The 24,215-nt window shown below is 43.3% G+C and overlaps 1 protein-coding gene across 4 annotated transcripts in view; it reads right to left on the reverse strand.

The window, feature by feature from the left end:
• Positions 1 to 24,215, reverse strand: part of LOC309520092 (opioid-binding protein/cell adhesion molecule homolog) — a 744,782-nt gene that overhangs the window by 61,856 nt on the left and 658,711 nt on the right. The window lies entirely within an intron of this gene.

Consider the following 24,215-nt stretch of genomic DNA (forward strand, 5'->3'; position numbering starts at 1 on the left):
CAACAGTGGCCTGTCAGCAACGACTATGGCTCGGGCAGTGGAGGAAGCAACACCTTGCCACTGCCAATTAGGGCTTGAGCATCTCAGCTGCTATCTGGTTTTAGTCCTAATCAGCTGCCTGTCCTTATCAATAATTAGCTGGAGGCAGGGGAAGAAAAATGCCAGGTTACAAGCTAATATTTCCCACATACTGTACAGTCATGAATCATACCGCCTCCAAACCTGCCACTGCTAATAATAAATGTGGATGGAACAATTACCTCTGCTAAAATAGCTCCGTTCATGCTATTTAGGGAGAAGCTTGCATTTGTGGTGGTGTTATTTCACAGCCACCCTGTAGCTTGTTTTCAGCCTGGACAGAGGCCCAGGCCTCAGTTCCTCTGAATTAACTTGGTTGCTGTCAGTCAGGATTTAACTGTCACTTGCTACCAATAACCCACCAGAGTCATCCAGGCTCTGCCTTTCATCTGCCATCTTTTGCCCTAGCTTCAGCCAGCTTGCATGGTTGGGGGCAGTTTGTAAAATAATAGGGATTTATTAAAGGATGCCTCCTCCACTGCTTCTGTTGCTTTATTGTTCCTCAGTCCTGTGTTCCACTCCTTTAACTGAATTCCAATTAAACCAAAACTATCTCTGAAATTACTTCTGGAAATGGAGCATGCAGTTCGGTGCTGCTTCTAGTTATTTCATTTGTTCACACACCCACCCTACCCTGTTGTTGATGCACATGTCTTCTTAAAATGTCTGCAGGCCCTCCAAGTGTCCCTATTTTCCAGGGACAGTCCCAAATTCATAGAAGCCATCCCAGTTTCTGATGTGATCCCTTAGGACGTCCCCAATTCCATCAGAGAAATGTTGGAGGGTATGGTAGGATGTCCCTATTTCCATAAGAGAATCCTTGAAGGGTATGGAATAGGACCTCCTGTTTTTCATTAGAGAAATGTTGGAGGGTATGTGTCTGATGTCTTTATAAAGGACCTACAAAAAAAGTTGGGACTATATAATTGCATGAGAATTATTTTTGTGCAGTGTTTTACTGACATATTCAAATGCACATGCACGTCAACAAAACACATTCATTAAAATTCCATAAAAAGTTGGGACACACACATACACATCACCCCAAGCAAATATTGATGACTTATGGAGACATATCAGGTACACACCATGACCACGTATCAGGGATACTGTAAACAGCAGATATCCTGCATTGTCAGGAGATTGAATTAGATCTGGGGTAGTCATGTTGCCCTCCAGATGTTGTTGGACTACAGCACTCATTAGCCCTAGCCCACCTAGCAAATTGCCGGTGTTGACCGAGATCCTAGTCCAAGAACATCTAGACAGGACGTACCCTTTGAGGTTCCTCCCAGTTATATGATTCTATAGTCAATAACACTTTCTTGCATGCTTTATTAATGTGAGCATGTATTTTAGCAGTGTGCACAGGGAGGGTGGGCATGAAGGAACCGAAAGTTCCAGGAAACATGCATGCATCCTGCTCTGTAAAAAGTTAATAACAAAAACAGGGCAATGGAGAATTCTGAGAGTGTTATCCTCCCCAGGAAACGACAACACAGAATCAAAATTTGAGAGATTCTGGGAGCTGTTGGGTTGAAGAGAATATTGGAAATATTACCATAAAAAAGACACCCAGAAAATATGAACCCTGTTAAGATCACATTCTCTTAGCCCTAGATGTGCTTTAGTCTGTGACAAAATTGTAAAGAGCTGTTACTGCCTAGGTTTCAGTGGGAATTTTGAGTGGAAAAGAGTTTCAATAGCTAATTTAGGCAGATGATTCCTGCTCAGAGTCAAGAAAGTTCAAGAATTGCACAACTCACTTCACTCAACCAAAATTGCCAAAAAATCAAAATAAATAAACTTACACTTTTACGGCCTGTGATGGGAGCTGTTGACCCTGTACCTTGGTTTGGTTCCTCACTCCCTTATGGTACTATATGTTAAGTGTGTGTGTGTGTGTGTAGAAAGATAGACAAACATACAAACAAATAGAGGATGTTACTCTATAGATTGTCACATGCACTCATGTTCCTATTAGAGGAAGAAGAGAGACAACTGAGCAACATCTAATGGAGAGATGACATGATGAGAACCCTCCATAGTCTGAGTGGTGGAAGTTTTCATATCTGTATTGGAGAGGGATCCACCTCCATCCACAAAAGATGGGCAAATCTGCCAATTTCAGTTTCAAGCCGATCTTACACCTTAATAATTGTTGATATATACTATTGTTGTACTGTGTACTTTGGGTCTATGGACCACAATAAAGCTGTCTTTGTGTCCCCCTTGTTTCCTCATATTTCTACTATTGTGTTCAGTTTTCTTCACCAGTTTGCATTTTTAAAATAAAAAAAAAAAAATCTCATGGAAATTTCTCAGCATTTTGGTGAAAATTTATCCTACTATATCCTTTATGTGAAACCTTTCCATAATACACATTTTTGCAAACCAGTTTCCTCTAATTACTTTCACTAATATACACATTCATAAGCACACTTTCATATATGCTTTTTTGCACAGATCACTTGCCTGGAGAACTGCAATGTAAAATCTGGACAGGTGTGGATGTCAAAAGATAGTTATGTTTTGGTTCGCATATTATTTTGGAAAGTGCAGATTAGATCAGTTTGCCCTTTTACATGTAGCTTCATCAGATTTGGCCCTCATACCTATCACTCATGGACCTTTGTCTCTGTAGGAGATCCATTTAAATCCTATGGATCTTGGGATACCCTCCCAGAGATCCTAAGATCACACACACTACATCATATTTACCGGTAGTTGTTATCATTGAGCACTACCAACAACAAGCAGCAGGGGAAACTGTGGTTGTTATCTCAGTCTGTGAAGTTACTGTGAAGTTACAAAAGGCTCTTGTGGCCATTGTGAAGCCCTATAGTGGTTTTTGTGGCTGTGTAATGACAGGCGCGGGTGGCGCTGTGGATTAAACCACAGAGCCTAGGACTTGCCGATCAGAAGGTCGGCGGTTCAAATCCCTGCGACAGGGTGAGCTCCCGTTGCTCGGTCCCTGCTCCTGCCAACCTAGCAGTTCAAAAGCACGTCAAAGTGCAAGTAGATAAATAGGTACCGCTCTGGCGGGAAGGTAAATGGCATTTCCGTGTGCTGCTCTGGTTCAACAGAAGTGGCTTAGTCATGCTGGCCACATGACCCGGAAGCTGTACGCCGGCTCCCTCAGCCAATAAAGTGAGATGAGCGCAGGAACCCCAGAGTCGGTCACAACTGGACCTAATGGTCAGGGGTCCCTTTACCTTTAATGACAGAAAGCCACACAATTCCTGGAAGGTTAATTTTCCCTAAAAGTGAAGGTCTAGGTATTGTGTTCTGCAGCTATCAAGAGGGTCAGCAGCTCTCTCAGCTACGTGGCCTGAAGTTTTCCATTCTCCTCTCTGAAAAGCAACTTCACAATACGTGGGATTGAAATTCACCACTGGGGACTCTGCCATTCAGATAGGGGATCCTGCCCAGGAATGCCAAAAGCTGCTGTTTTTACGGATGCTGTTGTTTTGGAAAGCGCTTCCTATCCCGCTGAAGATGGAATATGCTGCATCTGTGGGGAGCTGAGGAAGGTTACCAAGACGCCAGAGTGAAGCTAAGTTGCTCCAAACTGTTCCTGGTATGGTGTCAAATCAGAGTTGTTAATTGGTGCGAGAGCAACTGTAGGCAACCCGTTGTTTGCAGACTAAACCACCACCGAGCTCATAGCAAGCTAATTCCCACCTCAGGAAAGGGTTCTTTGATTTTATTTCACTGTGTGCAGAGGAGATGTAAGCTGAAGCAAAGGGGTCAGATCTTATTGATGCATCTATTCACGTAACGTCCAGATTATGCTTGTATGAATCCCTGGATTGCAGACCCACAAAAATGTCAGAGTCAGCATACCATACCATGTCCGTAGCATCTACACCCATGGCTCCTTTGGAAAATACCTGCGTTTTGCTGCTGATTTTGCCCAATCCAGGGACACCATTTAGGGAGGGGAAATTGGTATTGCTCCTCTCCTACATTTCTGATTGTATAGTTGAGACTCATCTGTTAGGGTCAATGGGCCACTGCCACACTCACCTCAGCCACCACCCCCATGTGCCTGCCTTCTTCCTTTCACCCAGTCCAGGGGGTGTCTCTGGCTATCAGGTACCTCCTCCTTAGACTATGTGCCAAACTACAGCTCTGCCTGTTCCTTGACTCTGGCTCCACCTAATGTCCACCACGTTGCTTTTTGCCCTACCTGTCCCAATGGCTCCAACCATCACTCCTATCAGGAGCAACTGTATGTCTAGCCAACTCACTGGTTTCCACTCATTAAGTGACAAATACATATACACACAGAGAGAAGAGAACAAGGGTGCCAACTTGAATAAAATATTGGGGAGGGGGGAGGTAAGCATAGTCAATCACATGATGCAGCACATGCACACAATTTGAATGGCAATGCCCATACACTTTTGGGGGGGCTGGCCTCTGCAAATATTTTTTTTTGGGGTGCTGAAGGGACCTCGGCCCCTAGGAGTTGGCTGCTATGCTGCCTATGCATGCTAATGGCACAAGTGATATTTATTTCTTATTTTAAGCATGATGGCAACACACAACACCATGTTACATGGGGGTGGTGTCAATCTCCCACACCATTAGGTTACAAATTTGCAAATTTTGAGGATGGGGGACTCAGATCCTTGCCAGAGCAGAGTTATTAAAAACACACACAAAGAGAGAGCGAGAGCAAAATGGCAGCTGGTATGTTGAACTGCACTAAAGCCACAGAAAATATAAGTTGTATGGGATCAAATGAGAGGTACTGTTGCTACAATGTGCAAAATTGTGTGAGAAATGCCTTTTGGCCCGATAAATGTGAGAAGTCTATATTATTGAGTGCTCAACACAGTGGGCTGGTTTCAACTAAGCTGTTGTGTGAGTAGCATAATCTGCTCACACAAGAGGACTCCCCTCCCTCTCCCAAAACAGGTTTAGGGTGTTTGTGTGGAAGGAGGAGCGGGGGAAGTCCCACTGAATAACAACAAGAACAACAACAACAACAACAACAACAATTTATTTGTACTCTGCCTATCTGACTGGGTTGTCCCAGCTACCCTTGTGTGGCTTCCAACATATATGAAAACATAACCAAACCTTAAACCTTAAAAAGCTTCCCTATATACGGCTGCCTTCAGATGTTTTATAAAGATTATATGGTTACCTTGTTCATCCCACATATAACCCACTTAACAATATATTGAATTCTACCCAGTATTTCCATGATGACTATTATGCATAAGTGACATTAGCCAGATTCTGGAGAGGCTAATCTCGTTATTATGAATGTGCAACAAAGCAACCATAACAAATTCTCTTCAAATGCACTTTTTTTTGTAATTTAAGGTTGAATTCACCCAAGAAAAGGATGTTTGAACCTTGCTCATAATCTCATGCTATTACCCCCACCAAAAAAAAACAACAAAAAACCCAAAAAAACTGAAATACTGAATAGTTTCAAACAGTCAAGGCCAAACTAAGATGTATAGAGGATAGAAAACAATTCAGCTTGGAGCTGTGGTCAAATTCAGATGAGACACTACATTGTCAGAGAAAGACATATGCCTTAATGGCAAATGCTCTGCATTCAGCACTGCTAAGTGAAAGCCTCTGACAACAATACACGTTTGATAAAGAAATGCTATCTATGCCCTTTATTGGCTTCAATACTTGCTGGGAATTGAATATTGATGGGGTCTAGAGAAAAGCAGAGCATTTCAGGTTTATGGATGAAGTGGCAATACTAGACCAGAGTACTGAAAAAAACCCTGCAAAGTGCCCATCACAATGACAGAGGGGGGACCTGTGTTTAGGCCAGCCTTTCCACAGCTGGCACTCTCTCCAGATGTTTTGAACTACAACTCCCATCGTTTCTGACCATTGGACATGCTGTCTGGAGCTGATAGGAGTCATAGTATGATGCTATCTGGAGACCAAAGGTTACCCTACAAAGAGTTTCCTTCTGATGAAAGAAAAAGGAGAAGAAACACTAATTTTATGATAGTTCAGGTCATTAAGAGTTTAAGAATAACCCAATGTGATTCTAGACCCACTGAAAACTTAGTTGGACTTGACTAACTTAGATAAATTAACTTCCCTGGATCTATTCTGAGTATAATTAGTTAGCACGTGTGGTTTGGTTTTCTTCCCCAGTCCAAATCTACAAATGGATTTCAGGTGCTCCTTGCCCTCCCAAACAATGCTTTTTTGCAGTGATGGTGGTGTAAAGAGAGAGAGAGAGACCATTTCTCTCCTTGTAGCACATTGCAGTACTTCTATCCACTGTGCATTATCTCTACAAATGACTGGCTCTTTCCAGTCAGAGACGGGTGTCTTGTGCTAGAGGAACAGGGTGGAAAGAATAAAAAAATAAAATAAAACTTTAGGTGGACGGTTTTAATTAATTCCATATCCATTGTTCCAGGGAAGCTCTAACGAGGTGCAAAATACCTTGTTATTGTCAAGGCTCCTGAAGTTAACAAAACCGTTCCTGAGGATTCCCTTTGAAGTTGAAGCACTATAGCCTGCTACAGGGCACACCTGAGTACAAATAAACCCACCCAGGCAAGAGGAGCAGGTGCTTCAATCGGAGAAGCATTAGGGGAGAGCATCTGACAAAAGAGTGGGGGATGGCAGGCAAGGGAAGAAGTGCATGGTGGGTAATTGGGGTGCTTGTTGTGTGATGTAGGCAGGCAGCTTATTTTTCTCTCTCTCTCCTTCCCTGTCGTTCTACTTCCCCTTCACCTGCAAAAGACGGTAATGAAGTTGTCTGTGAAACGGTACAGCTCTAGAAGGAAAACAGCACATTTCAGGTGCAGCAGCCCAGATGGCCAAAAGGAAGTTGGGCCTAAAAGAGTCCCTGTTGTAGGAGTAATTTATGTCCTAGCAAAACTGTGTCTTTATTTATGTATTAAAAAACAAACAAACAAACCACATTTATGAACTGCTTAATATTTTACAAATCTCCAGTTGGTGCTCACTGTTAAACCAACTTTAAAGCAGAAAGCAACACGAAACAGTGGTATGAAAGCATATTGAAACAGGAATTTCATAGAATTGTAGACTGGGAAGGGACCCCAAGGGTCATCTAATCCAAACCCTTGAAATACAGAAATCTGGGGGGATTCAAACACATAAAACAGGGTCTAATTTTTTGGGATGAGGAAAACCTGGTGAAAAGGCAAAGTTTTTAAAAGACACCCAAATGAACTGGTGGTTTCTGCTCCATGTATGGCAGGAGGAAGGGCAATCTACAGCACAGGGGAAATGGCAGAAGATGCCCTTACCCCATACATGCCCCCTCAACCACTTCAATCAGTGGACCTGGCACTGTTATAGGTGCCACATAATAGCCGTTTCATATTGGTAATAACTTGACCTTTTAGTGTGGCAGCCCCTACACTTTGGAACTCCTTGCCTGTTGATATCAGGCAGGCTTCTTCATTGTACTCTTTCTGGTGATTGCTAAAAACATTCCGGTTTAGACAAGCCTAGCTAGATGCTTAGAAAATTTACGCAAGTTTTAATCTGTTTTTTTAGTTTATTGCTATTGAAAATGCTCAAGCGTCTTACATTATTTTTATTGTTAATTCTTCTTACTGAAAAGTTTGTTGTTTTTATCATTTGTGTGAAGCAACACTCTAACCACTGCACCACAATGTGGGTACACCTCTTCACTGGAAGGAGGCATCCCAAAGAGGTGATACTGAGAGGTACACAGTGGGGACATTCATTCTGTTGTGCCTCTCTGAACGGAAAGCAAATGGATGATCCCAGAGAAGCAGCCAAGGTTACACATCCCATCCTCTTTTATGCAAGCTGGTTGGAGGGCGGGAAACCCAGAACAGTAACTCATGCAGAGACGTGATAGGCAGAGTCCCCTGAGGGGAAGATGGTGATTCTGCAAGATTTCTAAACCAGAAGTGATGGAATACTCTAATTATATCTAACACAGGGACAAGCTGAATTGCCTGTCCACAGTGCCAGCTAATTGGAAGGAGCAAGGGGAAAGCAATCCATCATGCAGGGATGCAGCAGGAACCTTCCCTCTGGGAGTGAGCACACAGGGCTCACGAGAGCCTTTAATCTTCACTTCTCACAGCGCATTAGCAGGGGGCCCACAGTTTGGGATTGACACAGGTGCTTCCAGGATTCTCTTATTCTAGAGCTGGGAAGGCACTGGGGAAATTCAGACTTGTCCACGTCCTCTCCCGACTCCACCTTTTCCTTGAGCACTGCTGCTCTCCTGCCTGCCTGCTCTCCTGATCCCTGTGACAGAATGGGGACACCATCCCAGTAATGTCAGCCGTTGTTTGGAGTGTGGGGTGCGGCAAGCAGGCATGAATAGGGGACAGAAGGAGGGGAGCAAAAAAGAATAAAATATGCAGGCAGTTCAAATTACATCTAGGAGCTGGGTTAAGCAAGGCAAGAGATTTCTTTAAATGGGGTGGGGGCCCTAGGAGAGGGTTCTTAGCTGCATAACACACCCCCTTGCTCCATATGCAGGCAAGCAAGCTGTTCCGGAGGGTCAATTGTAGCATGCAAATGCAAGGGGGAAATTAGGATAGTATGCTAACTGCCCACCCCCCGTAATGGGCAGCTAAGCAGGCGGCAGAATAGAAAGACAGAGAAACAGCAGTAATGACATATGCAAGGGATCCATCTCCTTTTTGTTCCTTGTCTTTATGAATTCAGAGGAGACTTCTAGTTTATAAAGTAAAGGTAGGTCTAGTCGTGGCTGACTCTGGGGTTGCGGCACTCACCTCACTTTATTGGCCGAGGGAGCCAGCGTACAGCTTCCGGGTCATGTGGCCAGCATAACTAAGCTGCTTCTGGCGAACCAGAGCAGTGCACGGAAATGCCGTTTACCTTCCCACCGGAGCGGTACCTATTTATCTACTTGCACTTTGACATGTTTTCAAACTGCTAGGTTGGCAGGAGCAGGGACCGAGCAACGGGAGCTCACTCCGTCGCGGGGATTCGAACCACTGACCTTCTGATCAGCAAGTCCTAGGCTCTGTGGTTTAACCCACAGCGCCACCTGTGTCCATTTCTAGTTTATACAGCAGGTGCAATTCTCCATCCACCCCCCCCTTTCAGGTGGGAAGCCACCCAACAGACAGCAAATATGCCTGCATGATTAGATATCTGTTTGTCCCTTCAGAACAACACCCCTTTACATTTCTGACCATGCGGGTGGGAGGGTGGTTGGTAACACAGAATTCCCTGCAAGTAGTAAACTAGCAGAGCAGTCCACAGGCTGGCAGGGAGCTTTGCTTATTTATTTATTTTTCAAATTGGGGAGGATACAACAAAGTGCACACACACCCCACTTGCAATCTGGTACAGTCCACTCAGGACTTCACCAGTTCATTCTGCTGCATGAGTACGCCAGGACAAAAAAAGCAATTTACCCTGTACAGAAGTGGATCAAAACAAACTGAAATAGGCTAAAAAATTTACATGTGTCCTTCTTTGGCTGGTGTTCTTGGTGTTTTCAGGGATGCTGGAAGATCATCTATCTCCTTCACTTGATGAAGTCACTATACCGCTGGAGCTGCTGTTACTAACCAGGGCTTGAAAAATCCCATGCAGCAGGTTGCCTAGGAGTGTACAGGCACAATTCCCCCACTCCTACGCTGCCATGGCAATCTGCTGCCTAAAAAAAACAAAGACCATTTCCCCCAGAGTTTACCACTATTGTTCAGGAAACATATCGGCAAATGGTACTTCCAGGCAGCTCAATGGCAGTGTCCATTAACAAGCTGCTTTTATAACATGAATAGACAGCCGGCTTATATTTCTCCTTAACCTTTCCACCAAGCCATGCAGCGGTGGGGTAAGGGAAGGTCAATTTTACTGGTGGCTACCGACATCTGCCTGAGCCATGTTTTGCCCAGTGATAAACATGCACCCAGCTGTGTGTACAATGCCTGCTCAAGGGATGAAGAAAGGAGTCTTTGCTTTGCGGGAGCTGATGGTGGAAAAGGAGGGGAGTGAGGCAGCAGAGAGGTGGAAGAGGGAGATGGATTAAGGAGATATTGGCTATTTCATTATCCAAACGCTTCACTTAAGAAGCAAAACAACCCAGAGATTCATTAAGAGAAACACTCAGCCGTCCAGGCCCTCCAGGAGGTCTGCCGCTCGCTAATAAGTCATGGCGGAGCTGGGCTGCTGCCACCTAAGAGCGCAAGAGGACCCTTAATAATCACTCTTCATTTGACTAATGACAACCCGTTGGCTAGCAAGGAGCAAATTGCAAGCACCAAGGAGGGACCTTGAGACTGCTGCTGCCTGCACTGGATTCAGCAGAGTAAATCTACCCATCCACCTGCCAACCTGCCTGCTCTTCCTTGTGTGAGGAAGATCCCAAGGAGCCCCTTTGGCTGCAAAAGGCTGCAAGACACAAAACAACTCTCAAAGTTCTTCCGATGAATGGGGCTCTTCTTCCTCCACCCTCATGTCCCACCCTCACCCTAAGACACAGCCTTGATCCCAGACTGGAGCACGCTCCTTAGAGTCTACAATGCACAATTAGCCAATATGAATATTCTCTTCCAATTAAAATCCTTTCCACCAAGAGCTTTTTTAAAAAAAAAACAACCCACCCATCACTTCCTTTTCCTATATCCTTCTGGCTTCACATCTCAGCATGAGAAGGGAATTGGCTTGGTGTGGCTGCATAGATGCCACTGTGAAGAGGAAGAGCTTTGCAAAAGGAAGACCTCTTCCAAGTGGGAGAGGAATATGTGGCCACCATGGGGTGATGGAAAAGTCAAATGCCAGAGCCGGTCCTACCATTAGGCAGAGCGAGGAAGCTGCTTCAGGTGGCAGCTGCTAAAGGGAAGGGAATGGTGGCAATTGTCATGAGCCCATTGACTTCTGGCTTGATTTGGCAGCTCCATGTGGTTGAGGATGCAGAGGGAGGAGGTGAAGCAGGGTTGATGGCTGACACCCCAGGATGGAGGATGGAGGTCCTCTCCTTTTCACCCCAAGCATCAGGGAGGGTGAAGCCGGTCTCTTGGCTCCCTCCACTGCCCCTCCTGTGAAGTGCAGAGCCTCATTGCGGAGCAGGGGCGACTTTGACCTGCTAAGGGAGGTGACAGCAATCTTGGCACCGAGAACCAGGCACCACCTTCATCAATGGGATCAGATGCAACTGCTCAGATGAAGCGTGTTTAAATGCAAACTGAATCAAATTTCTGCCCCATCCCCAGTGTAAACTTAACCCGCTAACAAAATATATTGTCATAGTATGTTTGTATTCATATCCCTCTTTTTCTCCAAGGAGCTCAGTTCTCCCCCTTCCCAATGTTAACCTCAAAACAACTGTGGTGGAATCTACACACACACACACATATATATAAAGCTTTGGTTTTTTTAAGCATTTTTTATAAAAAAAAAATACATTGAATTTTCCATATGGCTCGCCATCGCCATCTAGTGTCAAATTGTATATTGCACTTAAAACACACTTAAAATGTTTTATTAGCAGCTGTAAAGCTGAGTCCCCTGCGTGGTAGGTTAGGCTAAGGTTCAAGGTCACCCAGAGAGTTTCATGGCAGGCGGATGAAACAGATATGGTCTCTTGAGATCAAATGGGCAGAACATTGATCTAACTGGTCTGATTTCTGCCTGATGTTGTGCTAGGACTCTTGAGATGGGAAACGGACGAAACGTTCTGAACTTAGACAGCAAAATGCTATTAAAGAGGTGCAAATGGGCTGTGCAACTCTGGAAGTAGCAGGAAATCTCCAAAGAAATTTGCTCTCAAGAGTTCGGAACTGAATCAAGCAGCCCCAAACGGAGCATAAATGAAATTAGTTTTAATATCGTTAAGCACGGCAAAATCCCCCCACGAAGACAGGCACGCATGCACACAAAAAGCCTGGCATATGCGCCTGCCAAAGCTGAAACGGATGCATGGAGAGAGGCAAAACATATGGGTGCCCATCTGGCAAAAAGCATACAGCTAGACCTTGCCTACATTTCACGTATCCAGGAAGCAGCAGCGGTAGCAGCAGCCGTGTTGGTGAGCAGACATTTCTTTGCAAAAAAACACACCAAAAACCTCAATAACCCTCCCACAAAACCTGCGAGGAACAGCTTGCTTGTCCACAACTGTTTTACAAAGCAAGAGATGAATAACCTTGATTTCTCATCTATGGCACCTCGCTCCTGCTCTCGGAGGATTTAATTAGCCCCTAAACAGGTTCTCAGACAAGAAACAGAGTCTGGTAGCTTTGGAGACAATATATATATATATATGAAGAGGCTGCGAGAAAAACCTAGCTGATGTGACAAGTGGCTGTACTGGGTGCCTCTTGTTAGTCACTTGGCTTGTTGCTGTTTCTTCTTGGCTTAGGTCATCCCTAACACTGTGATTAGGCATTAGAATGGGCAGGAAAAGAGCTGGTTGAATGGCACTGCAGCATCAACAAAAAGTCCCTGAATAAGGCAGGGAATGGTAGGAGTGGGGCAGTCCTCTAAGCACACAAGCATTTTTCATTGTATACGTCCACACTCCAAATGCTGGAGGGGGAGGAGGGAGAAAGGAATGTAATATTGGGGGCAGAGAGAGAGAGAGAGAGAGAGAGAGAGAGAGAGAGAGAGAGAGGAGGACTATTGTGGAGCCCGATTCTGACTGGAAAGCACAGAGTTCCAGTTTAACTGTGCAGGGCTCTTGATGGCAGAAGTGCAGCCTGATATGGCACAGAGCTTTGGGGTCCTGCTCATCTAGAAACCCCCAAGCAAAGCACTGGCTGGTTTGCCGTTTGCCAACAAACCATTGGTGCTGGATTGCAACCGCGATTGAGGGGGCTGATGTTGGGTGCCCTGCGTGATGTTGAGGGGCTCAGCCCCCTCCTTAAAAACTTTGGCCTCCACCCCTGCAACAGACAATGGTGTTCACTATTTTCTGCCACACCTTCAGTTGTGACCTCCCACTATAAATTACTTGTTTAATTTCTTTAATTGATTTCTTTAATTGTTTGTTTGCAGGACGTGGGTGGCACTGTGGGTTAAATCACAGAGCCTAGGACTTGCTGATCAGAAGGTCAGCGGTTTGAATCCAAGTGATGGGATGAGCTCCCGTTGCTCAGTTCCTGCTCCTGCCAACCTAGCAGTTTGAAAGCACAAAGTGCAAGTAGATAAATAGGTACTGCTCTGGCGGGAAGGTAAACGGTGTTTCCGTGTGCTGCTCTGGTTTGCCAGAAGCGGCTTGGTCATGCTGGCCACATGACCCGGAAGCTGTACGCTGGCTCCCTTGGTCAATAAAGCGAGATGAGCACCGCAACCCCAGAATCAGCCATGACTGGACCTAATGGTCAAGGGTCCCTTTACCTTTACCTTGTTTGTTTGCAGGTCCACCATAATGGTTCAGCCACCTGTTGTCATATTTGGGAAACACTTATAAACAGCTCTGTGCATTGCATCTCTAGGAGGAGCAGAGCAATCCACAGCATGGGTGGGGAACCTGTGGCCCCTCAGATATTGTTGGACTCCAGCTCCCATCAGCCACGCTGGCATGACCAGTATCCAGGGATTATGGGAGTTGGAGTACAGCAATAGATGGAAGATCCACCACTGATCCAGCGGGCTAATGATTAAGTGCAGGGTGGAGAGGTGAGGAATGGGAATCAATGGAAGAGCTCAAACTTCATTTGTTTGGATAGAAGTATTTAGCACAGAGTTTTCTTCCATTTTTTTGCAGTGGTGGGTGTGAAGATTGGGTTACACAAAGATTGGTGGATGATCAAGGAAATTATAATTATTGTGTTCTTAAATATGCTTCAGCATCCTGGTTATATTCTTGGGGCACAATGTCCATGGGAATTGTACAATTTTTTATTTTTATTTTTTAAAAAGTAGAAGGGTAGCTAAAGTACGGAAGGTGGGTCTACAGTCACCTCCAGAGTCCAGACTGACACTATTCTGTAGGAGGCATTGTGAAATTAAAGTGCTTCGTAACCACATATTGAAAGGTAGGATGAAAAATGTTTTAAAAATTAATTGTTCTCAATTTTTTTTTAGATGAGGGAGAGAAATGGGTTGATATATGGGGGGGGAGGGGTGTTTGGCCCAGTCTAAGACCTTGCCTGATTTTAATTAGTGTAGCCTAATTGCAAAAATAAATGAAACCCACCCTTAATTTTTAAAATCCCTGATCAGAAATAATGGAGGAGTGGTCCATTGGAAGAAACTGTTCCATATATATATATATATATATATATATATATATATATAGTTTAAGAATTAAAGAAAAAAGTAAAAAAGAAAGAGAAAAAATACACAGTACAAATCAATACATTACAATACATATAAAAAAGCAAAAGACACAATACATCAAAACAAAAACAAAAGCAAAAACAGTTAAAAACACATCCAATATTTCCATATCTTTATCTTTCATTAACTTGTTTCATCGACCTCCTCACACCTCCCTTTTTGTGTTCTAGTTATTAATTATTTCAGCAAATCCTTTCCATCTTTCACTGTTTTCTGTCATTTAATTATCTTAATTTATTTTAACCTTATTTTACCATTAAAACCCTAGAACTTATTTATACTTAGCTCCTTATAACATTTCTACTAAAGCCATATAATTTCATTCCAACATTTTTCTAACACTCATTAATTTTGCAACATTTCTCTAAATAATTTTTCTTTTCAATCTTCTTCCACCGTCTCTTCTCCCTAGTCCCGGATTCTGTCAGTCCTTTCTATCAATACCATATAGTCCATCAACCTGGTGACCTTCTGTCCGAGGCTCTTAACTCTCTTCCATGTCCCTTCTGCAGATCTTCTTCATATTTATACGTGCACTTTACTTTATCTTCTGCTGATCTTATTCTTAATTTCCTTCCTTTGGCACTGAGGAGTAGATCTCGGGAAAACTCCAACCTAACAATGTCTTTATTCCTTCTCGACAGGTCAGCCCATTCTCCATAGTCAGAACTAAAGTCCAAAATATATTTCAGAGCACCACTCTCCCCCTGACCCAAATCCAGATCCCAAAGTCCAAAGCATCCCTGCATAGGAGGATCTATCCAACTTTCCTTATCCAATCCAAGCAGGGCTCCATCCCACCAAATCTGGCTTTCTCTCGATTCGATCATAAAGGGCAACAGCTTATGTTCATCAAATTGCCTCTGTGAGGCCGGGGTTTTCTCCGCTTGAATTACTTGAGGTTCAACAACAACTTTCTCCTTCGTCTTCTCCACAGCTTGCCATGTCAAAACAGATTCCTGGGTCAATTCCTGAGTAATTTTTGTCCCAAATTGTCAATTTTAATAATCATCACATCCATCTTCTCATGAAGCTGTTCCAATAAAGCACTTGTCTTGCAAAATGCAATCACTAAGGCTTCTTCTGTCAACATTCTTGTCCAAGGTCAAACTCTGATTCTCACGCTCTTTAATCTCTGCAGCTGGAAAATTCCCCAGCTCCACCCCTGCAACAGTTTCAAAAGCTCCCTCTAGGGGAAACAATTTCTATTTGTATCCATCCTTTTAAACGCAGATCCAGCGACAGAGTTAGTTTCGATTTTCAGTTCCTTTTTTTTGCTCCTTTTTAAGTGCAGAAGGAAACAATGGAAACAATATATTTCTCTTATTTAACTATCTGTCAACATACGTTTTATTCACAGTCAATGAACTTTCCCAAAACGTCAATCTTACTGGCAGCCCGTTCCCAGGTTCGAAATGGTGGTGATTTATCTTTCTTCACTCTCTCTCCTGCAGGCTTAAACGATTTAGAATTTCCCCCCTCTTCTCCTGCTTCCAAGAGGGGTTTAGTAATTTTAACTGATGGAGATTTAATCCTTTACAAAAGACTTTCCAGGCTTTAACTTGCAACGTCTTTTCTTCAATCTATTTACAAAAGAGGAAGGCGGACTTCCTGTTTGAAACCTTCCCATTTCGATGCCAAATTAAGAAGTTTAGAGATCCAATTTTCCGTTTTGCTCACGGGTAGTTGTTTAGAGTCCAATTGTCCACAGAAAAAAGTCAGTGCTCTCCGGCAACAGCAATGCGGCTTCACTCCGTGAAAGAAGCAGTCAATTTGAAGCACCACGCCGCTCACCCCATGTCGCTCCGGATCCCCAAAACCAGGTTTCCCCGTGAGTAGGGGAGGCGCAAAAGGTGCCAGCCGAATCCCACGTCCACAGGCTTCTCCCGCTGTGGTTTTTAGTGGGTCTCCACCTCGCCGTGGTGGTCCAGACCCTGATTTCCACGGAGTGGATTCCTCCCGATCAGAGGAAATCCGCCATTGCCGGAGGCGCTAACCCGGAAGTCCTGGAAGAAACTGTTCCTAAACCTGAGCAATTCCACACACACACACACACACACACACACACACACACAGGCCCAAACAAGCACCACTGCTTTGAAGCAGGCACTCAGGGGCTGAAGAGCTTTCCTGGTGCATCTGCTACCTTTAGAATCGGCTGCAAAAACTAATTGCTTCAATCATGTCCCCCCTACCTCCCCCTTAAGAATGAATGGGAGGAAAAAGAAGGGGGAAAAAATCTTTTTCAGAACATCTTAAATTCAGGGAGTGATACAGCAGAGAATAAATTGGAGAAGGTGTGATGCAGCTGCACAACCCAAAATATCTTTTGGTAAAGGCTGATGAGTAAGATCTGGAATAAGAAACAGGACACACACACAGAGGGGGGGGGGGAGACTTTCTATCCAATTATGTTTAACTTGTGAAAGTTCTTCTTCAATTAAGAATAGCCAGTGGTTTACGTAAGGTTCATCAATTGGTGGACCCCTAGCCAAATTCAGTCCCTTGAGCAATGCACACCATACATTTAAAGCACTATGATACCATTTCAAAGAGTTTGCCTAGGGTACCGAGAGCTGTCAAGAGATCCCCTATTCCCTTCACAGAGCGGCCCAGTTCCCTAGCAAGAGGGAGTGATTGCTAAACCACTCTGGGAATTGTAGCTCTGGCTGGGGAATACCGTGGTATCTTGGTTCTCAAACTTAATTTGTTCCAGAAGTCTGTTCCAAAACCAAAGCGTTCCAGAGCCAAGGCATGCTTTCCCATAGAAAGCAAGGCAAAATGGATTAATCCATTCCAGACTTTTAAAAACAATCCCTAAAACAGCAATTTAACATGAATTTTACTATCTAACGAGACCATTGATCCATAAAATGAAAGCAATAATCAATGTACTGTACTATAAAATAAATAATACAGTATTGAAGATGATAAAAATAAAAAAAAAATTTCCTCTTACCTGCGTTAACGATAGTCATTGTTGGGGGGGCTTCAATCCATTTCTGCAGTCACACAATCAATCAATCAATCAATCAATCAATCAATCAGTAGTTGAACTGGGTTCCACACAGTCACAAAAACAAATTAACCAGGAAAAGCCTCAAAAACAAAAATGCAAAATAAATAGCAAAAACAAAAGTGCCACACTTAATCCATTCCGGAAGTCTCTGACTTTCAAAATGTTTGAAAACCAAGGTGCAGCTTCTGATTGGTGCATGTGCCCCAGAAACAATAGCCAACAGCCACATTGGACGTTCGGTTTCTGAAAAACGTTTGAAAACTGGAACACTTATTTCTGGGTTTTCGGCGCTTGAGAACCAAGGCGTTTGAGAACCAAGGTAGCACTGTATGGGTCCTCCAGCCTTCTGTATGGTGTGAATGTGGACCTGGTCTTACAGCTACCTATCAAAGCAACATAGGAAGCTGTTTTCTACACTATGTTGAAATCTACACAGTGTTTAAGCTCCATTATAGCACAACAGTTTGCTCCAAGAGGAAAAAGAGAATCCATGATTTAGAAGCATCTGTGACAATGGGTAGTTGTGTTTTGTTAGAGGTGGGGCACAGGCCATTGTCAGCCCTCCTGCTCTGACTCTTCCTTAAAGCACACACAAACATCAAATTCACTGCTAACTAGAGGCTTGATTCCAAAGTGCTAGGGCTCTTTTTAGCAATCTGTGTCAGGTTGTCAGCAGCCACAAGCCAGGGTAGTACAGTGGGGAAGGTGTTGGATCTAGACTGAAACCTGGGATCAAATCCCAACTGGGCAGTGCTAATAGGGATGGGAGAGCAAACAATTAAATTTGCATTTAAAGGCACATCTGACAAATCCATGCTTTCTGAAAGGATAGGAGAACAGCCATCGTCAAAACTCAACACTTCTCTAGTTTTCAAAACACACGTTGCTAACCAAGTAATGGGTACAAAAATGCATATATTGCAGTAGAGGATGCCTAGGGATGCACAGGTGAGTGAAGCAACATACAGAAATGCATAATGTTGAAGGACGTAACTTTGCAGGAAAGGAGAAAAAAAGAGTATATTAGATAGCACTGTACACAAATATGCACACATTAGGGAAATTTGCACCAAAATGTTGATGGATTTTCAAGAGCACTTTAAAAAAATACCCACAAACTGATGTGGAAATGTGGATTGGGCGGGAGGGGGTATGAGAACCTGAGAGATTGACAAGACGTTGCCCGTCCATACATGAAACAACTTTCTCCCAGTCCATCCAACTGCACAAGGCTGTTGTTTGCATTAAGTGGGAATGATCCTTGGAGCAAAAGATTTGGGGCTATCAAATGCCACGCGCGCGCGCACACACACACACACACCCCTGAAGCCCTGCAGCTTCATTCTAGATGTGTGTGTAGAGAGAGAAGGCAGAGCGATTATATAAGGAGCTTTTGGATCCAGTCACCCTACCAGGAATTCCCATGCCTCAGCTCCCAAGCAGCTGCTTACTGTGCAGCTCTGAATTAGTCACTTCTCTCCATGGAGCCTTGTTTCTCCATCTGCTAAATGCAGACAATAATATTTTCCGATCTCCCTGGAGAGGCTGCAAACCTGAATTTGCTAATGTTTGTCAAGATGACTTGGGTTTATTAAGACTCAATAAAGTATCCTTTTAGAGAGGTTGTGCAATTTCCAGTCCCAGCAGGGAGCCTAAGTGGAAATGCAAAAAAATAAAAAAGATAGAAAAGGGAGTGGGGTGAGGAAGGAAGGAAGGAAGGAAGGAAGGGAAACAGGAGGAAGAAAGGGAGACAGGAGGAAGGAGAAAGGAGAAAGGAGAAAGGAAGGAAGGAAGGAAGGAAGGAAGGAAGGAAGGAAGGAAGGAAGGAAAAGAAGCCAGAGCATAACTTTCTTCAAACCACATCAAAATGATTGTTACTGATCACAATTTATATCGCCCTTCCTCCAGAAAACTTAGGATCGTGTACATAGTTCTGCTTTGGCATTTTATCCTCATAATGACCCTCGGAGTTAGGTTAGGCTAACACAGAGAAAAACAGGCAGACAAATTGAGAGGGAGAGAGGGAGAGGAGAGTGTGCATGTTGTGTGTGTACTGTGACCAGAATCAGCCTGTGAGTCTAAGTGGGGATCCTGAACCCAGGCCTCTCTGTTTCTAATCCAGCATTCTAACTACTACAATCACACTGGCCCCAAAGATCCCTGCAGTGTGGTGGCAATTTCCCCCAAGGCGCATTTCAACCTCCTTTGTGATACAATAGCTTTGGAATCAATTAAGATTAGATGGGGGGGGTGGAGTCAGTTTTATTAGCAACCTCCCCCCCCCCCGCCCCAAACAATGAAAAAAACCACCTATGAGAGATTAGCTGAGTTAAGGAACAGTCAGGAAGAAGGGCTTCCCCCATTTTCCTCTGTTTTTCTGCCATGAATATAACACAAGGTATGGAAGCAGTTGCTGTGGTTGGCCTGGGGTTATATTCATATATATATATTCCTTAAAACATTTACCAGAAGCCAAGATGCCTTTGAAAAAATCTTTAGGCTTATATAAATATGTATTTAGGATCAACTAAATACATACCAGGGATTTCTACTATCTGAAAGATGTCTCGCTTCAGTGACTGCAGAGGTAAAAAAAGGAGACGGCTGTTATACATATTTCTGATGTATTATGCTTTCCGACTCGTATTTGTCTAAGTCCTGAGCATGTGCTATGTGCTTTTACAGCGCAAGCGAAGGATGGCTTCAAGTGGCAGCCCGCAGACAGATTCACTTTCCCAGATCAAATTTATTTGTCTTCTCAATAGTCCTACCAAATTTTAATCAGGGTGCGGGAAAATATTTGCCCAGAGAGGTGCACTAGCAAGGATTTTTTTTTTTAAAATGTTTCAAGATGATGGGCATTATAATTTTATTTTTATAAATGTTTTGTGGCTGCTGAGTTCTGCTGATGATTTTGTGCAAATGAATTGTAGCTTGCGATTCTAATGCTGCTACAATAGTCAGCTTTTTTATTGGTAGTGTGCCGAATTACTAGGAGCTGTGTATTGCATTGATGTTTGCCATTGTTTGTTCTGTGAATGTCAGTTTTGACTATTTGTTCATTTCGGAAATGTACTTGATTGATATTGAATGCTGCTGCATTTATAGCAGTTGCGTTCAGTAGTTGCGAAACAAAACAAGTACAAAAACAAATCTGACTCCACTTGATATTCCACACTTCTCCCTTCCCTCACCCATTTTGGGTGTAATAAGTGTTTACATGTACAGATTTTTTAATGGAAACACTACTCATGTGCTTAGTCCTGTGAGATGGTGGCAACTTGACTTCAGAGTCTACCCACTCGTGAAGGAGTCCATTTGTAAGGCTGGATTGGATATACTGTTGGCTACAGGATTACTGCCAGCAGAACAGAGCAGCCCTCTAACATTCAGAAGTTGGCCATTCCCAGAGTACAATAATATAAATTGTATAATAAATTGTATAATAATATAAATTGTAGAACTAGAAAGGATCCCAAAGGTCATCTAGTCCAACTTCCTGTAATGCAGAAATCTCAACTAAAGCATCCCTTACAGATAGCTATCCAACATCTTCTTACAAACTGAAGGAGAGTTCACCACATCCCAAGGAAGTCCATTTCATTGCCAAACAGCTCTTACTGTCAAAAAGTTATTCCTGTTGTTTAGTTGCAATCCCCTTTCTTGTTATTTGAATCCATTGGCTTTGGTTCTAACCTCCAGAGAAGGAGTAACTATCTTCCATGTGACAGAAGCTTCAGGTTACAGACACTTCAGGTACAGGTTACTCAGAAATAGTACCTCACATTAAGAACTTTGCTTCAGGATGAGAACAGAAATTGTGTGGTGGGGGCACAGTGGCAGCGGGAGGCCCCATTAGCTAAAGTGGTACCTCAGGTTAAGAACAGTTTCAGGTTAAGAACGGACCTTCGGAACGAATTACCGGTAAGTACTTAACCCGAGGTACCACTGTATTTGAAAATGACTGTTATATTTAATCTCTGTCTCCTTTTTGCCATGCTAAACATACCCAGCTCCCTCAACTGTTCCTTGGTTTCCAGATCCTTGAAAATCTTGGTTGCCCTTCTCCACACATGTTCTAGCTTGTCAATAGCCTTCTTAAATGATGGTGCCCGGAAGTGGACACAGTATCCCAAGTGTGGCCTGACCAAGGCAAAATGAAGCAATACTGTTATGTCCCTTGAGCTGGACACGATACTTCTGTTGATGCAGCCTAGAATAGCATGAACTTTTTTTGCTGCTGCTGCATCACACTGTTGACTCATAATAATAATAATAAATAAATTTTATTTATATCCTGCCCTCCCCAGCCAGAGCCAGGCTCAGGACGGCTAACAACAATAAAACAGTACAAAAGTACAGCATAAACAACACTCTAAAATCATTCATTATAAAATTAATTAATTCAAGCCACTGGCAGCCATTGGGCCAGAGCTCATGTTAAGCTTGTAATCTTTAAAAACCCCTAGATCCTTTCCACATGTACAAAAGGCAATCCAGGTGCCCCCAATCTTGCATTGGTGAAGATGGTTATTCCTACCTAAGTGCAGAACCTGACATATGTCTCTTTTGAAATTCATTTTGTTAGTTTGGGCCCAGTTCTCCAATCAGTTCAGGTCATCTTGAATCCCGATTCTGTCTTCTTTGGCATTAGCTACCCCTCCCAGTTTGGTGTCATTTGCAAATCTGATGGGCTACCTATCAATTCCTCCACCCAAGCCTTTTATAAAGGTGTTGAACAACGATGGTCCGAGAACAGGACCCTGGTGACTCCGGGTTGGAAGCTGAGCCACAATGTATCAGATTACTCTCCCTCCCCCAAATATTTATGGTATTTTTCTTTTCTTTTTCTCATACCTCAAGAACATGGTTGGGGAACCTCAGGTTGGGGGTCCAAATGTGGCTGTACAGTCCTGTCTCTCTGGCCCTCAGGAATCTCCCTAGGCCACCCCCCTTATAAACCTTGCTTCACATCCTTCTTTGACTGGTTTTACCTGGCTAAAATGTGAGCTCTGAAGATTGCCCAGAAAGGAACAAGACCCTCAGGCTGAATGTGTAAGATGCAAGATGGTGACCAAACTGCCAACACAGTTTTTGCTGCTACTGCCACTTGTGGCAGCAGTGAAACAAACACGTATCTGCAGAAGCACTATCTTGTCTGCACTCGCTTATCAGTTTATTCTGTTTTCATGCCTTTTCCCTAATAATTTTTGTGTTATACTTGAGCTGTCACACAATACAAAATGTGGAACTATAGCAGAATACAGGGTAATTTTATCAGGCATTTCCATATTATTTGCAATTTTTTCCCCTGGAAGCAGAGAACTCACAGAAATGAGCACTAAACTCGCACTCTATTCTACTATAGTTTCAGAAGTGGCTTTTGTGTTGTGTGGAAGCTCAAATGTAAAGTTGAACTTAACAGGGAAAAGTCCTGAAAACAGAATAAACTGCTCTGTGAGTGCAGCCTTTCTCTGCCCATCAATCAGATGAATAACTCTGAGAGGCCACAGTGGGGTAAGTAGGCCAATGACCTGACTTTGATCTCTGATTATTTTCTAAAATCCTTTAGTAAGTCTCAATATCATGATTTGGGTAATTTAGATTCAAATCATTTTATCCAATAACTTAAAATCCCAACAGTCATACTTTTGAAAAGGGTGTATTAAGAGATATCACTGAAGCAGAAAGGAGTACAAAAGGGTTTATCACAATTGTACTTTGAAAGAAAGATTAGCATTGGAGCAGCAAGGTAATAATCCCAATATTTTGTTAAAGCCTGCTGACTGACGGGCAGCCATAGTGGTTTTGAAAGCCTTTTCCACATTAGCCCTGCTCTCAGTGTTGAAACCATTTTCACCAAAGGGAGAGGTGAGATCATGTTCACACCATCAACAAAGTCTGAAAGTGCATATAAACACGTATGTTTGGTCTAACATCACCAACAGAGATTCCACAGCCCTCATGTTCATGTTAAGTCAAGCATCTTCCCAATGCTATTGTTACAATGCCTATTAATTGTGGGTGGTAGTCTTGAATGATGACTATAAAATTGTATTAAGGCAATGCAAAATTCGGTTTGGAAATCTTGTAATCAGTAAATATATTGATGTGTTAAGACTGAAAGCAAGGTTGGGTAATATGACGCTGTTGGACTACAGTCCCTATCATACCTGACCATTGGCTGATGGGAGCTGGAATCCAACAACATTGAGAGGTCTGCAGGTTCTCCATCCTTGATTCAAAGGTGGATATATCTTTCCCTGGTTTTGGAAAAACCACTGCGTTGCCACAGTTTTGTGTGTGGCTCTGGTTGGTGGCCCTTGGACTTTAAGTGAAACAAAATTAGCTGTTGGTTTGCTACTGGCCTAAGTTGAAGGGGCTAGTTTTCATGTAGAAAGCCCTATGGAGCTTGGGACATCATCTTTCAATGTCTGATATACCTAATTGACACCTAATTATATACCTTATAGACACTGTGCTTTGTAGCTGTGGTCCTCCTGCAGGTACTATCTTTGGCCAGGGTGCTGTCTGACCTATTTTCCTTTGTATAAGAACAAGCATGAAGGAGGCCTCCCAACCTGTTCACAGGTCCTTATATGATCAGTGAAAACAGTTGGTCCTGGCAAGTATTAACTGCTCCCAATCTTAACCTGATAACTGCCATTTGGCCAGATTTTAATTTGTCTGAATTAATTTTAAGATGTATTTTAATTAATTGATGCCTGTTTTTATGTATCATATGTTATTCATATGACGTTAGCCGCTCTGAGTCCAGCTCCAGCTGGGGAGGGGGAGGGCGGGGTACAAATAAAATAATAATAATAATAATAATAAT

The sequence above is a fragment of the Podarcis vaucheri genome, assembly GCF_965113315.1.
Source record: "Podarcis vaucheri genome assembly, chromosome: 15".
In the NCBI taxonomy this organism is placed as follows: domain Eukaryota; kingdom Metazoa; phylum Chordata; class Lepidosauria; order Squamata; family Lacertidae; genus Podarcis; species Podarcis vaucheri.